The sequence below is a fragment of the Sorex fumeus genome, unplaced genomic scaffold (genome assembly GCF_029834395.1).
Source record: "Sorex fumeus unplaced genomic scaffold, SorFum_2.1 ptg000034l, whole genome shotgun sequence".
Lineage (NCBI taxonomy): Eukaryota > Metazoa > Chordata > Mammalia > Eulipotyphla > Soricidae > Sorex > Sorex fumeus.
In genome coordinates, this window is record NW_026606091.1 from 17,148,607 (window position 1) to 17,161,791 (window position 13,185).

At 41.1% G+C, this 13,185-nt stretch overlaps 1 pseudogene; it reads left to right on the forward strand.

The window, feature by feature from the left end:
* The first annotated feature begins 6,926 nt into the window (after positions 1-6,926).
* LOC130026390 (bax inhibitor 1-like) lies at positions 6,927-7,814 on the forward strand (annotated as a pseudogene).
* Positions 7,815-13,185: the final 5,371 nt, after the last annotated feature.

Here is a 13,185-nt window from a genome sequence, read left to right on the forward strand (position 1 = left end):
TAAGCTACCAAGAGTATCTCGCCTGCACGGCAAAGACTGGCAAGTTACCTTTGACGTATCTGATATGCCAAATACAGTAACAATAAGTCTCACAATAGAGATGTTACTGGGCCCGCTTGAGCAACTCAATGAACAACGGAAGAATAGTGCTAGTGCTAGTCCATGTTGTTTTCCAGAAAGGCTGGACTAGTGGGCATTCCCACCAGCAGTGAAAGAGTGTCCCTTTTTCCTCACATCCACGCCAGCACTGGTTGTTTTTATTCTTTTGAATGTGTGCCAGTCTCTGTGGTATGAGATGATATCTCATTGTTGTTTTGATTTGCATCTCCCTGATGGCTAGCAATGTGGAGCATTTTTTCATGTGCCTTTTGGCCATTCGTATTTCTTTTTTTGAGGAAACTTCTGTTCATTTCTTCTCCCCATTTTTTGATGAGTCACCCGAATTCTTAATCCTCAGAGACTGTGTGTTAAGACAATAAACATTTATTGTTTTAATCAACATTTTAGGATAACTATGTATGCACAAATAGATGATTAATACAGTACTTAAAGTTGATTCAAAATATTTTCTATTGTAAGGTAAAATGTCTCCCAAAGATAGTACAAAGATTATATTTCCAAATTCTACACTGGTTTTAAAAAACATTTTTAGTTTTTTTTTACATAGTAGCATGATGATTCTGAATGTTCTTTTGTAAAGTCCTGAAACTGTCATTTTATATAAAAGATTCTGAAAGAAGACTGCTTAAGAATACACACAAATAATAATAATGGTTTAAAATAACTTTAGTTTGGAAGTTGTATTTGGTAGAGATAAAATGTCTCTATATCAGTTGTAGAAGCTACCATGGAAACAAAATTAATCACTAAAAGATTTCAACTATATAAATGTTAAGATACAGGGAAAAATGCTTTTTTATAGCTGGGAATGTAGGTAAATAGCTAGATGTTACTAACCACATAGTTCAGAGGACCTTTCTGTTTTCTTAACAGGGAATCATACATAGTACTGGGTATTTGAAACAAAGTTGGTGGCATGCAAGGTCGTTCTGAACATTTTGCATGTTCCATCTGGTATAATTTATTTATTTATTTAAAATTTTTATTAGTGAAACATCATGAGGTACAGTTGTAGACTTACAGATTTTTGTGATTGGGTTTTAGTTTTACAATGATCGAGTACCCATCCCTTCACCAGTGCCCATTCTCCACCACCACCACTGATCCCAGTATCCCTCTCACCCCCCATATCCCCTAGCTCACCCTGCCTCTGTGGCAGGGCATTCCAATTTTGTTCTCTTTCCTTTTGGGTGCCGTGGTTTGCAAAAGAGGCATTGAGTGGCAATCACATTCGGTCTATAGTCTACTTTCAGCATGCATCTCCCATCCTCGGAGGATCCTCCCAACACCCTTTATTTGGTGCTCCCTTCTCTGTCTGAGCTGCCTTTAACCCCAGCATGTGCAGCTGGCCTCCAAGCCATAGAGTGAACCTCCTGGTACTTATCTTGTCTGTTCTTGGGTGTTAGTCTCCTATTTTGTTACTTTCTGTTCCCCAGATGAATGCAATATTTCTATGTCTGTCCCTCTCTTTCTGACTCATTTCGCTTAGCATGATACTTTCCATGTAGTACCACTTGTATGTAAATTTCATGACTTCATCTTTTCTAACAGCTACAACTCCATTGTTGTACCAAATGTACCAAAGTTTCTTTAACCAGTCATCTGTTCTCAGGTACTCAGGTTTTTTCCAGATTCTGGCTATTGTAAAAAGTGCTGCAATGAACAAACAAGTGCAGTTGTCACTTCGACTATACTTTTTTGCCTCTCTTTGATATATTCCCAGGAGTGGTATTGCTGGGTCAAATTGGAGCTCAATTTCTAATTTTTTGAGAATCGTCCATATTGTTTTCCAAAAGGGCTGAACCAGTTGGCATTCCCACCAGCAGTGAAGGGGGGTCACTTTCTCGCCACATCCGCATCAACACCGGTTGCTTTTGTTTTTGTGGATGTGAGCCACTCTCTGTGGTGTGAGATGATATCTCATTGTTGTTTTGATCTGCATCTCCCTGATAATTAATGACGTACAGCATTTTCTCATGTGCCTTTTTGCCATTCAGATTTCTTCTTTGAGATAGTTTCTATTCATTTTGTCGCCCCATTTTTTGTTGGGGTTGGATGTTTTCTTCTTGTGGAGTTCAACCAGTACTTTGTATATCCTTGATATCAACCCCTTGTCAGATGTGTATTCGGTGAATATCCTTTCCCATTCTGTAGAATGTCTTTGTATTTTGGTCTCTGTTTCTTTGGAGGTGCAGAAGCTTCTTAGTTTAAGATAGTCCCATTTGTCTATCTCTATTTTCACTTGCTTGACCAGTGGTGTGACATTTTTGAAGACACCATTAGCTTCAATGTCATGGAGGGTTTTGCCAACTTTGTCTTTAATGTACCTTATGGATTCCGGTCTGATGTTGAGGTCTTTAATCCATTTTGATCTTTCTTTTGTACATGGTGTTAGGCAGAGATCTGAGCCCATTTTTTGTATGTAGCTGTCCAGTTTTGCCAGCACAATTTGTTAAAGAGGCTTTCCTTGCTCCACTTCATATTTCTTGCTCCCTTATCAAAGATTAGATGATCATATGCTTGGGGGGAGATGTCAGTATACTCAACCCTGTTCCATTGGTCTGCAGCTCTGCCTTTGTTCCAGTACCATGCTGTTTTAATTATTACTGCTTTGTAGTAGAGTTTTAAGTTCATTGATGCACTGTTTACAATAGACAAAATCTGGAAAAAACCCGAGTGCCCTAGAACAGATGACTGGTTAAAGAAACTTTAGTACGTCTACACAATGGAATACCATGCAGCTATTAGAAAAGGTGAAGTTATGAAATTTGCATACAAGTGGTTCTACATGGAAAGTATCACGCTAAGTGAAATGAGTCAGAAAGAGAGGGACAGACATAGAAAGTCTGCACTCATCTGTGGAACAGAATGGGAGACTAACACCAAAGAATAGTTGAGATAACTACCAGGAGGTTTGCTTCATGGCTTGGAAGCTGGCAGCGCATGCTGGGGGGAAAGGCAGCTGAGATAGAGAAAAGAACACCAAGTAAAGGGAACAGCATGCTCAGGGTGGTAGATGCGTGCTGAAAGTACATTATAGAACAAACACAATGGCCACTCAATACCTCTATTGCAAACCACACACCCTAACGGAAAGAGAGAACAAAAGGGAATGCCCTGCCACTGAGGTGGGCCGGGGGGGGGGGGGGGGCGGGAATGGGTTGGGGGGATTGGGGGGGTTACTGGGATCATTGTTGGTGGAGAATGGGCACTGGTGAAGGGATGGGTACTCGATCATTGTATAACTGAAACCCAAGTATGAAAGTTTATAAGTCTACAACTGTACTCCACGGTGTTTCACTAATAAAAATTAAAAAAAAAAAAAGTTCCCTGAGCAATGCTGAACATGTCCCCAAAGAAACACTGTCCTCCCATTGTTGATTTGCTTGAGTGGGCCCAGTAACGCCTCCATTTTAAGACTTGTTGTTACTGTGTTTGGCTTATTGAATAAGTCACGGGTAGCTTGCCAGGCTTTGCCGTGCGGGCGAGATACTCTCGGTAGCTTGCCTGGCTCTATGAGAGGGGCAACGGAATCAAACTCGGCTCGGCTGGGCTGGCTGCGTGCAAGGCAAATACCCTACCGCTATGCTATTGCTCCAGCCCACCCACTCCCCGCCTCCAAAGAAAAGAAAAGAAAACACATAAAAGTAATGAGCTATTATATAATGATTAATGACAGTATAAGAAAAAGATATACTTATTGATACATATGCACCAAACAAGTCACTAAGCTATTATTAATAGAAATAAAGAGTGACAGTGACCAATACAGTAGTAGTAGAGGATGTAATACCCTACTTGCTACCATGGGCAGAATAAAAACATAAAAACAATTGTCTAAAATGATGAGCACAACCAGATGGACTTAACAGACACTTATAGAACACTGCAGCCTTCCACCCCAAACTAAATTTGCTATGTCTAAGAGAACATTTTAAAAGACAGACCATATGCTGGGAGACAAAGCAATTCTCAATAAATTCATGAATGCTCAAATCATATCAAGAATGTTTTATGATTACAATGCTCTAAAATTGGAAATCAACCACAAAAAGAATAATTCTTTGATATGATATGTTAACCTCATCACGACATCACGACCATCCTGTTGTTCGTCGATTGCCTCGAGCAGGCCCCAGTAACATCTCATTCGTCCTAGCCCTGAGATTTTTTAAAAAGTGCCATATTCAAGGCTCTTTCAGGCTTAGGAGAATGAGACCCATCATTGTTACTGGTATTTGACACACTGGGTACGCCACTGGGGAGTTTGCCAGACTCTGCCATGTGGGCAGGTTACATTCGGTAGCCTGACAGGTTTGTCCAAAGTAAGAATGAGATAAGATGTCGCACGGCCGCAATTGCAGTCGTGTGCTTCCGGGAGCTGGGTTTTATAGTCTCTGGATCTTGGCCGTTGATGCTATTACACATGTATGTGTATGTTAAACTATGATACAAAAATTAAAAGTTTTTAATTTAAATGTTATCATAGGGGCTGGAGCCATAGTACAGCAGGCAGGGTGTTTTTCTTGCATACAGATGTCCTGGGTTTGATCCCTGGCATCCCATATGGTCCTCTCAGCCCCTCCAGGAGTGATCACTCAGCACAGAGACAGAAGTAAGCCCGGAGCACCACTGGGTGTGGCCCCAAACAAAAACAAAAACAAATAAATAAGTGTTATTATAGCTTGGGTAAGAATTTGGCACATTAGTGCCAAAGTATATGGTATTGATGTGCAAAGTAACTGTACCCCAATGCCAGCAGAGTGTCCAAAAGTCCTCTCTACGGTCTGTATATTACTTCTAATTCAGTCATCATTCCCATCTCCCTGTCTGAGGATCTGGTAATCAGTACTGTAATCCAAAGTCAAGAGTTTATTGTTCAATATTGTCTTTTCCTTAGCTAATTTTTAAATTCATTAAAAGGAAACCGGGCTGGAGCGATAGCACAGTGGTAGGGCGTTCGCCTTACAAGCGGCCAACATGGCCGACCCGAGTTCGATTCCTCCGCCCCTCTCGGAGAGCCCGGCAAGCTACCAAGAGTATTCGATATGCCAAACACAGTAACAACAAAGTCTCCAATGGAGATGTTACTGGGCCCGCTCGAGCAAATCGACGATCAATGGGAGGGCCTTTACTTTACTTTACTTAAAAGGAAACCAGAAACTTGGGAGACCAAACAACTGCTTTTCAATGATCACTAGGTCAATGAGGAGTGTTGACCCACTCAGAAACAGAAATTTAATACCTGAGGAGAAATGAAAATAAAGACAAGTATCATCAGAACCTAAACTATGCAGCAAAAGCAGTATTAAGTCAGAAGTTAGGAGCTATGGAAGGTCATCGTTAAGAAACAAGAATCTCAAATAAGAATTTAAGCTTATACCTAAAACAACTAGAATAAGAACAACAAACACTGTCCTCCCATTGTTCATCGATTTGCTTGAGTGGGCCCAGTAACGTTTCCATTTTGAGACTTGTTGTTACTGTGTTTGGCATATTGAATAAGTCACAGGTAGCTTGCCAGGTTTTCCTGCGCGGGCGAGATACTCTAGGTAGCTTGTCAGGCTTTCTGAGAGGGGTGGGGGAATCTAACCTGGCTCGGCCAGGCTGGCTGTGCACAAGGCAAACACCCTATCATTCAAAGCCAAAAATTAGTGGAAGAAAGAAAATAAAAAATCACAGCAGAAGTAAATGAAATAGAAACAAAAAATAAATGAAGCCAATAGATGGCTTTTCAAAAAGATAAACAAATCAACAAAACTTTAGCTTAGTTAACAGAGAAAAGAAAAAAATAACAAATAGAATCAGAAAATTATAAGAGAGAAATTAGAGCAGATAATATAGAAAGACAAGAATCATAAGAGGCTATTATGAAAAAATATACACGAATAATATTGATAATCTAGAAGAAATGAAGTACACCAAGACTGAACCAAGAAAAAAAATGATAATCTGAAAAGACCATTCTCAAATATGAAAATTAAAAACATAATAAAATATCTCCACCTTAGCATTAAATGAAAGGCTCAGCCTTTCCTGACTCACCAGGACTAGCCCTAGGGCTTCTGAACACACCACTTGGGAGGTTTCCTCACAAAATATTCCAGCTGGAAAAGGAAGTAAAGTGATTATTATTTGCAGATGATCTGATAATATACAGAAGAAATTATCAAAAGATCTATATAACAAAATGCTATCCTGTTATGATATAGAAAAAAATCCATGAGAATTTGAAAGTTATTACCTTGCTTTTGGGTGGGAAGAATATTTATAATTTTTAAATGTCCTGTCCACTGTCCACTGTCCTCCCATTGTTCATCAATTTGCTCAAGCAGACCCAGTAACGTCTTCGTTGTGAGACTTGTTGTTACTGTGTTTGGCATATTGAATACATCACAGGTAGCTTGCCAGGCTTTGCCATGCGGGTGAGATACTGTCAGTAGCTTGCCGGGCTCTCCGAGAGGGGCAGAGGAATCAAACTCAGGTCAGCCAAGTTGACCATGTGAAAGGCTCAACCGCTGTGCTATCGCTCCAGCCCTATAATTTATAAAGTAAACTGCTATCAAAATTCCAATATTTTAAGTAAATATAACAAAATTCTAATGAATATATGAGGTTATAAAAGATCCAACACAGCTAAAGTGATCCTCAGATGAAGAAAAATAACCACCAACTGCATGGTTCCATTGATATAAAGTATCCAAAATAGGCAAATTTATAGAAATAAAGTAGATTAGTATCTTCCCAGAGTCTCAAGGAAGGTGCAGCTGGGAAGTGGCTATCAAGAAATTGAAGTTTCTGAGAAGCACATCCGGCAGTGGGGGAGCCGTGTCGTCTTTCGAGTGGAGAGTGGAGGCTGTGTCCCACAGACTCTGGCATCATGAACATATTTGATCGGAAGATCAACTCTGATGCCCTCTTCAAATTTTCCCACATAATCCCCTCAACACAGCAGCACCTGAAGAAGGTCTATGCCAGTTTTGCACTCTGCATGTTTGTGGTGGCTGCGGGGAACTATGTCCATGTGGTCACTCATTTCTTTCAGGCTGGCCTGCTCTCTGCCTTGGGTTCCCTGGGATTGATGATTGGTTAATGGCCAGACCTCATAGCCATGAAACTGAGCAAAAAAGGCTGGGACTTCTTGCAGGATTTGCTTGCCTTACAGGTATTGGCCTGGGCCCTGCTCTGGAGTTGTGTATTGCCATTAACCTCAGTATCCTTTCCACGGCCTTCATGGGCACAACAATGATCTTCACCTGCTTCACCCTGAGTGCACTCTATGCCAGGTGCCAGAGCTATCTGTTCCTTGGAGGTGTCTTGATGTCAGCCATGAGTCTGATGTTCTTGTCTTCTCTGGGCAATCTTTTCTTTGGATCCATTTGGCTTTTCCAGGCAAATCTGTATATGGGGCTGGTGGTTATGTGTGACTTTGTCCTTTTTGATACTCAACTTATCATTGAGAAGGCTGAAAATGGAGATAAGGATTATATCTGGCACTGCATTGACCTCTTCTTAGATTTTGTTACTCTTTTCAGAAAACTCATGATGATCCTGGCCATGAATGAGAAGGACAAGAAGAAAGAGAAGAAGTGAGATGACCATCTAGCCTTTCCTTATTGACTTCCTCTCCCTCCACCCCTCATCTTCTCTTGCACACATTGCAGGAGGCATGTCCTATGATAATGAAAAGCATCAGAAAAAAAAAGAAGTTGAAGTTTCTTACATGAGTAATAAAAATTAGTGTTGGTGGCTGCATAACTGGACAAATCTCTAAACTCCATATTGAAAACTCATAAAATCTATGATCACGATCACGATCACGACCACCCTGTTGTTCGTCGATTGCCTCGAGCAGGTGCCAGTAACGTCTTCTTCGTCCTAGCCCTGAGATTTTTTTTTTTTTAAAGTGCCATATTCAAGGCTTTTTCAGGGTTAGGAGAATGAGACCCATCATTGTTACTGGTATTTGGCATATTGGGTATACCACGGGGAGTTTGCCAGACTCTGCCGTGTGGGCATGTTACATTTGGTAGCCTGCCAGTTTGACCGAATTAGGAATGAGATGATAAGATGTCGCACGGCCGGGAGCTGAGTGTGATAATCTCTGGATCCTGGCCGTTGTTGGAGTTACACGGCAGTTGGTGGGTGTAACTGTCTAGTTACTGGCAGGTCCAGTCCCAAACTGTACAGGCTTGGAGATCTCAGCCCCGGGTCCCACACACCTGGGTTCCTCTGTCAGTTCTTTTATGCGTGAGGCTCATCCAAGTGTGTGGAGAGTGCTCCCAGCAAGGCCTTGGTTGGGCCTCGGTGGTCTTCAGCTGTTGGGCCCTGGTGGAGACAGTCAGGCATAGGGTAGGAGACTCTGTCTTGTTCTCTCCCAGGAGCTGAGTGTGATGATCTCTGGATCCTGGCCGTTGTTGGAGTTACACGGCAGTTGGTGGGTGTAACTGTCTAGTTACTGGCAGGTCCAGTCCCAAACTGTACAGGCTTGGAGATCTCAGCCCCGGGTCCCACACACCTGGGTTCCTCTGTCAGTTCTTTTATGCGTGAGGCTCATCCAAGTGTGTGGAGAGTGCTCCCAGTATATGTAATCATATATTTAAAAAGTGCTCAAAAATAAATGATAGAAATAAATTTTAGAAGGCATGAAAAAGGAAATAGTGTCATAAATTGTATATTACAAATATTATGTATAAAATAAAAGCTAAAATTGCACGTAAATGTTCAAAAACATTTATTGGAGAAAAAGGAAGATCAACTACCTGCTGTCTACAAGAAGCATAATTTAAAATTAGACTGATTGAAAGCTTGAAAAGTTATACCATACTAAAGTTATATTAATAAAAAGGACTCATAAGTGATTATATCAGTAATAGAAAAATAATACGTTTTAGACCAAAGAGGGATCTTATTCCATAATTTTAAAGAGATCTGCTCTTGGAATTTTTTCCTTTACATTTTTTGTTATTGATTTTTGTTTTTGTTTTTTGGTTGTTGTTGTTGTTTTAGGCTTTTGGGTTATACTCTGCAGAGTTCATGACTTACTCTTGTCTTTTTGCTCAGAGATCACTCCTGGTGGGCTTGATGGACTACATATGGTGTTAGTGATCAAACCCAGGTCAATCTATTACAAGGCAAACAGCCTGCCCACTGTATTATCTCTCAGGACATACAAGACAAATTTTTAAAGGGAATTTAATAGTCTTAAACATGTATGTGCCTACTAACAGAGTTTCAGTACATGATGCAAAAATGAGAGCATTAAAAGAAGAATAGGCGGCGACTCAGGGTCTCATTTGAATGGGGAGAAAGAGTCAGCTCCACCCCCATGTGGTGAGGCCCCGTGTGTCTCATCACTGCAGGCCCAAACCTGACTGTCCAGTGGCCTCTGGAGGATGGTGGTCACCAGGCTGCCAGGGGGAACAGGCCAAGGCACGAAACCTATTCCCATCTGGAGTGGCCTAGCACCAGTAACCTACTGCAGGAACAGTATGCATTTCTGCCCAAAGCTTTTGGGTTCCAAGATTTGTTTCTGAGTCTCTAGGATCATGGCCATTAAGCAGTTCGATCAGGTACCAGAGAGGCCATGGCTCGAATTTATATAGCTGAGCCGGAGGTGGTTTGTGGGTGTGTCTCCCGCATACCTTACTTTCTTGGTAAACTTTGCCCCGAGTTTTTGGGGTCTGGTCAAAGGCACAGCAGCAATTTTGAGCCATGGCCATGCCAGAAAGCCGCTTGTGGGGGGCAACTCGTGACCTCGGCGTGAAGGATGAGCCTGTACCACCCTCTTTCCCATGAGACTGCAGTTGCCCCATCACCGAATAGGTTTTCTAAAAGTCTGACGTTGCCATGAGGCTGTTGATGCACTCACTTCACAGGTACAGATTAATCTACTGGCAGCACCATAACCCCATCAAGCTGACTAATAGCCAAGATACCGACTCAGAAACAAATCTTGAAACCCAGCAGTTTTTTGGCAGAAATGCAACTGGACTGCATACAAGGTGGCCGCCAGCTCAGAGCTTATTGGAAAGTCAGGTATGAGCCGGCGGTGACGGGGCAACTGCAGTCTCATGGGAAGGAGGGCGGTACCGGCTCGCCCTTCATGTCCTACCGAGGTTACAAGTTGCCCCCCACAAATGGCTCTCTGGCCTGGCCATGGCTCCAGGGGCAAAAGGACTTAATCCAGAGCCTGGAAGCTTGCGGCAGAAAAGTGAATGGACCATGCGTTAAACTATGGCACCATGCCTTCCCAGGAGGGAAAGGGTGTTGCTCCCTTCGCCTTTATCCCCCCTGGCAGCAAGGAGGCCACCACCTCAGAGCTTATAAGAAAGCCAGGTACGAGCCGGAGGTGAAGGGACAACGGCAGTCTCATGGGAAGGGGGGCAGTACCAGCACATCCTTCACGCCCCACCGAGGTCATGAGTTACCCCCCACGAGCGGCTCTCCAGCACGGCCATAACACTGGATACACAGAAACCAATCTCGTAATTATCTGGCTCTTTGCAGAAATCCAAAATCGTGGCCACGTGACATTATATGATTCTCATAACCAGCTATAGAAAACAAAATATTTCACAATGCCTTTTCAGCAATTCTGATTGTTTGGGGGGAAAATTCTAAACAATAATGGTGCATCTTTTGTCGAAATAATGAAGGTAATCAATGTAGAGAAGAGTTAAGTAGAAATCATCTGCCTCACAGGCATTGGGAGGGGTGGTAGGGGGGGTATACTGGGATTCTTGGTGGTGAAAAATGAGTACTGGTGAAGGGAAAGGTGTTTGATCATTGTATGACTGAGACTTAAACCTGAAAGCTTAGTAACTTTTCCCACAGTGATTTAATAAATATAAAAATAAAAAATAAATTAAAAAAATTAAGGTAGAGTTCATGCCCAATTCAATCAGCTAATCAGTGGCTGAATAAATAGCAGTTCTACAAAAAAAAAAAAAAAGAATAAATTGCTGGAGTTTTTTTTACACTTCTCTTGTTAGAATTTTAAAAGCATTCCCCGGAGGCCTCATAATGCTTCAGCAGGTTGGGTACTTGCCTTGCACAACTGGGACTTAATCCCCAGCATCATCTATGGTTCCCAGAGCCCACCAGAAGTGAACCCAGACCACAGAGACAGGAGTAAGTACTCAGTAACACCAGATATAGCTAAAAAAAAAAAGGCACCCCTCAAATTCTTACCCTCTTCTATACATGCCCTTTATAGTTCTTTGCCAGTACTTTTGCTCGAGCGGGCCCAGTAACATCTCCATTGGAGACTTTGTTGTTACTGTGTCTGGCATATCGAATACGTCACGGGGAGCTTGCCAGGCTCTGCCGTGCGGGTGAGATACTCTCGGTAGCTTGCTGGGCTCTCCGAGAGGGGCGGAGGAATTGAACTCGGGTCGGCCACATTGGCTGCGTGCAAGGCAAACGCCCTACCGCTGTGCTATCGCTCTAGCCCAATACAATACTTTAAGATATCATAAAATTTCACTCCCATTATTGTTATGTTATATGATAAATGTGAAGAGGGTTGGCAGATACAATTAAAGTCACGTATCAAATGCCTTGAATAAGACGAGCTTGGCCAATTCCTCCAAATATTAGATAAAACCATCTCAACTGATACTTTGATTTATGCAATCTTTCTTAAGACTTGAGCAAAGGATCAGCTAAGCTATCCCCATATCCCTGATAGGAAACAGGTAATGAATGTGGGCTGTTATAAGTTTAATGTGTAGTATACATGTTATGCAGATAGTAAACTAATGCACTTTCTCTTTAAAAACATAGACAGAAAATCAGTACACATATTGCTGAGTTTGGTCTTGGGATCTCACCAGCTGTGCGAAAGGCTTACTTCTGGCTCTGCACTCAGGGATCACTCCTGGTGTGGCTCAGTGACCATATGGAGTGCTAGGGATTGAACCTGAGTAGGCTGTGTGCAATACAAGCAACTTATCCACCGTATTATTCCTCTGACCCAAAGAATATTATAAAACAACACAAAAATTCAGTGATCATACATCAAATAGGGTTAGGTAAGTGAACAAAATAAATGCAATTAATCTAAATATTTTTAAATGAAACCACTATAGAAGATAATGTACTTCTATTTTAGGGTTCTAAACAGAATGGTTATACTATCCAATATTTCCTCTATAAGCTGACAATACGAAGCTATCTCTTAGCCTGATGTCAATGAATGTCAGACGATGAATCATTGCTTGTGGAAACCAATTTATTTAGTCACTTTGAACCACTGTTATTTATTACTTGTCAGCACATGCTGTTAGTTTAAATATAAATATCTGAAGTTCTCTTTTCTTTCCTACCTCTATTTAAAAAAAAAGAAGTGATATAATTTTAAAACATTAAAAGAATCTTTTGTACAAATTTAAAACATTAAAATTTTGTTAGCTTATAATGTTTACACTAAACATTTTACAACAAAGTAAACACTACTGATTTGGTTACACTTAAATGCTTAAAGGGATGAGATACAAATATATAAATTGGAAACTCCTTTCAGGCTAATTCAAATACAGACATTTGAAGCAAGGCACTTGGAGGAAGTGATATTGCTAGCCTGCACTGAATTGTGAGGAGGCTGGTGATAAAGTCACAACTAAGGAAATGTTTCTTTGATTATAGTGTGATTATACTCTTTCAGATGTTACAATGCTTGTGTTTATTACATACAAATATATATTTTACTTTAACCATACTACACGATTTGCATCACTTAAATGTGTTCATCATAAACAAACCACTTGCTTATATTGCACAGGAGACATATAGAGGTATATGTTGTCATGGGGAAAAAAGATATTTGGAGAATCTATTAGGAGGATAATATTAAACATTGTAAATGTGCATCTACCCCTACCAAACATAAAACCTGTTATTCCTAAGTACATTCCTCATTGAATTTGTATCTTAAAAGTGTTGAACACAGTCCACTAGTTTTGGGGCTAATTTCAGCTCTCAGCGATAAATATATATGACTTTTCAAAATATATTGAAGTCTCCCACACATTTTTCTTATACTATTGTTCCTGCTAATAGAAA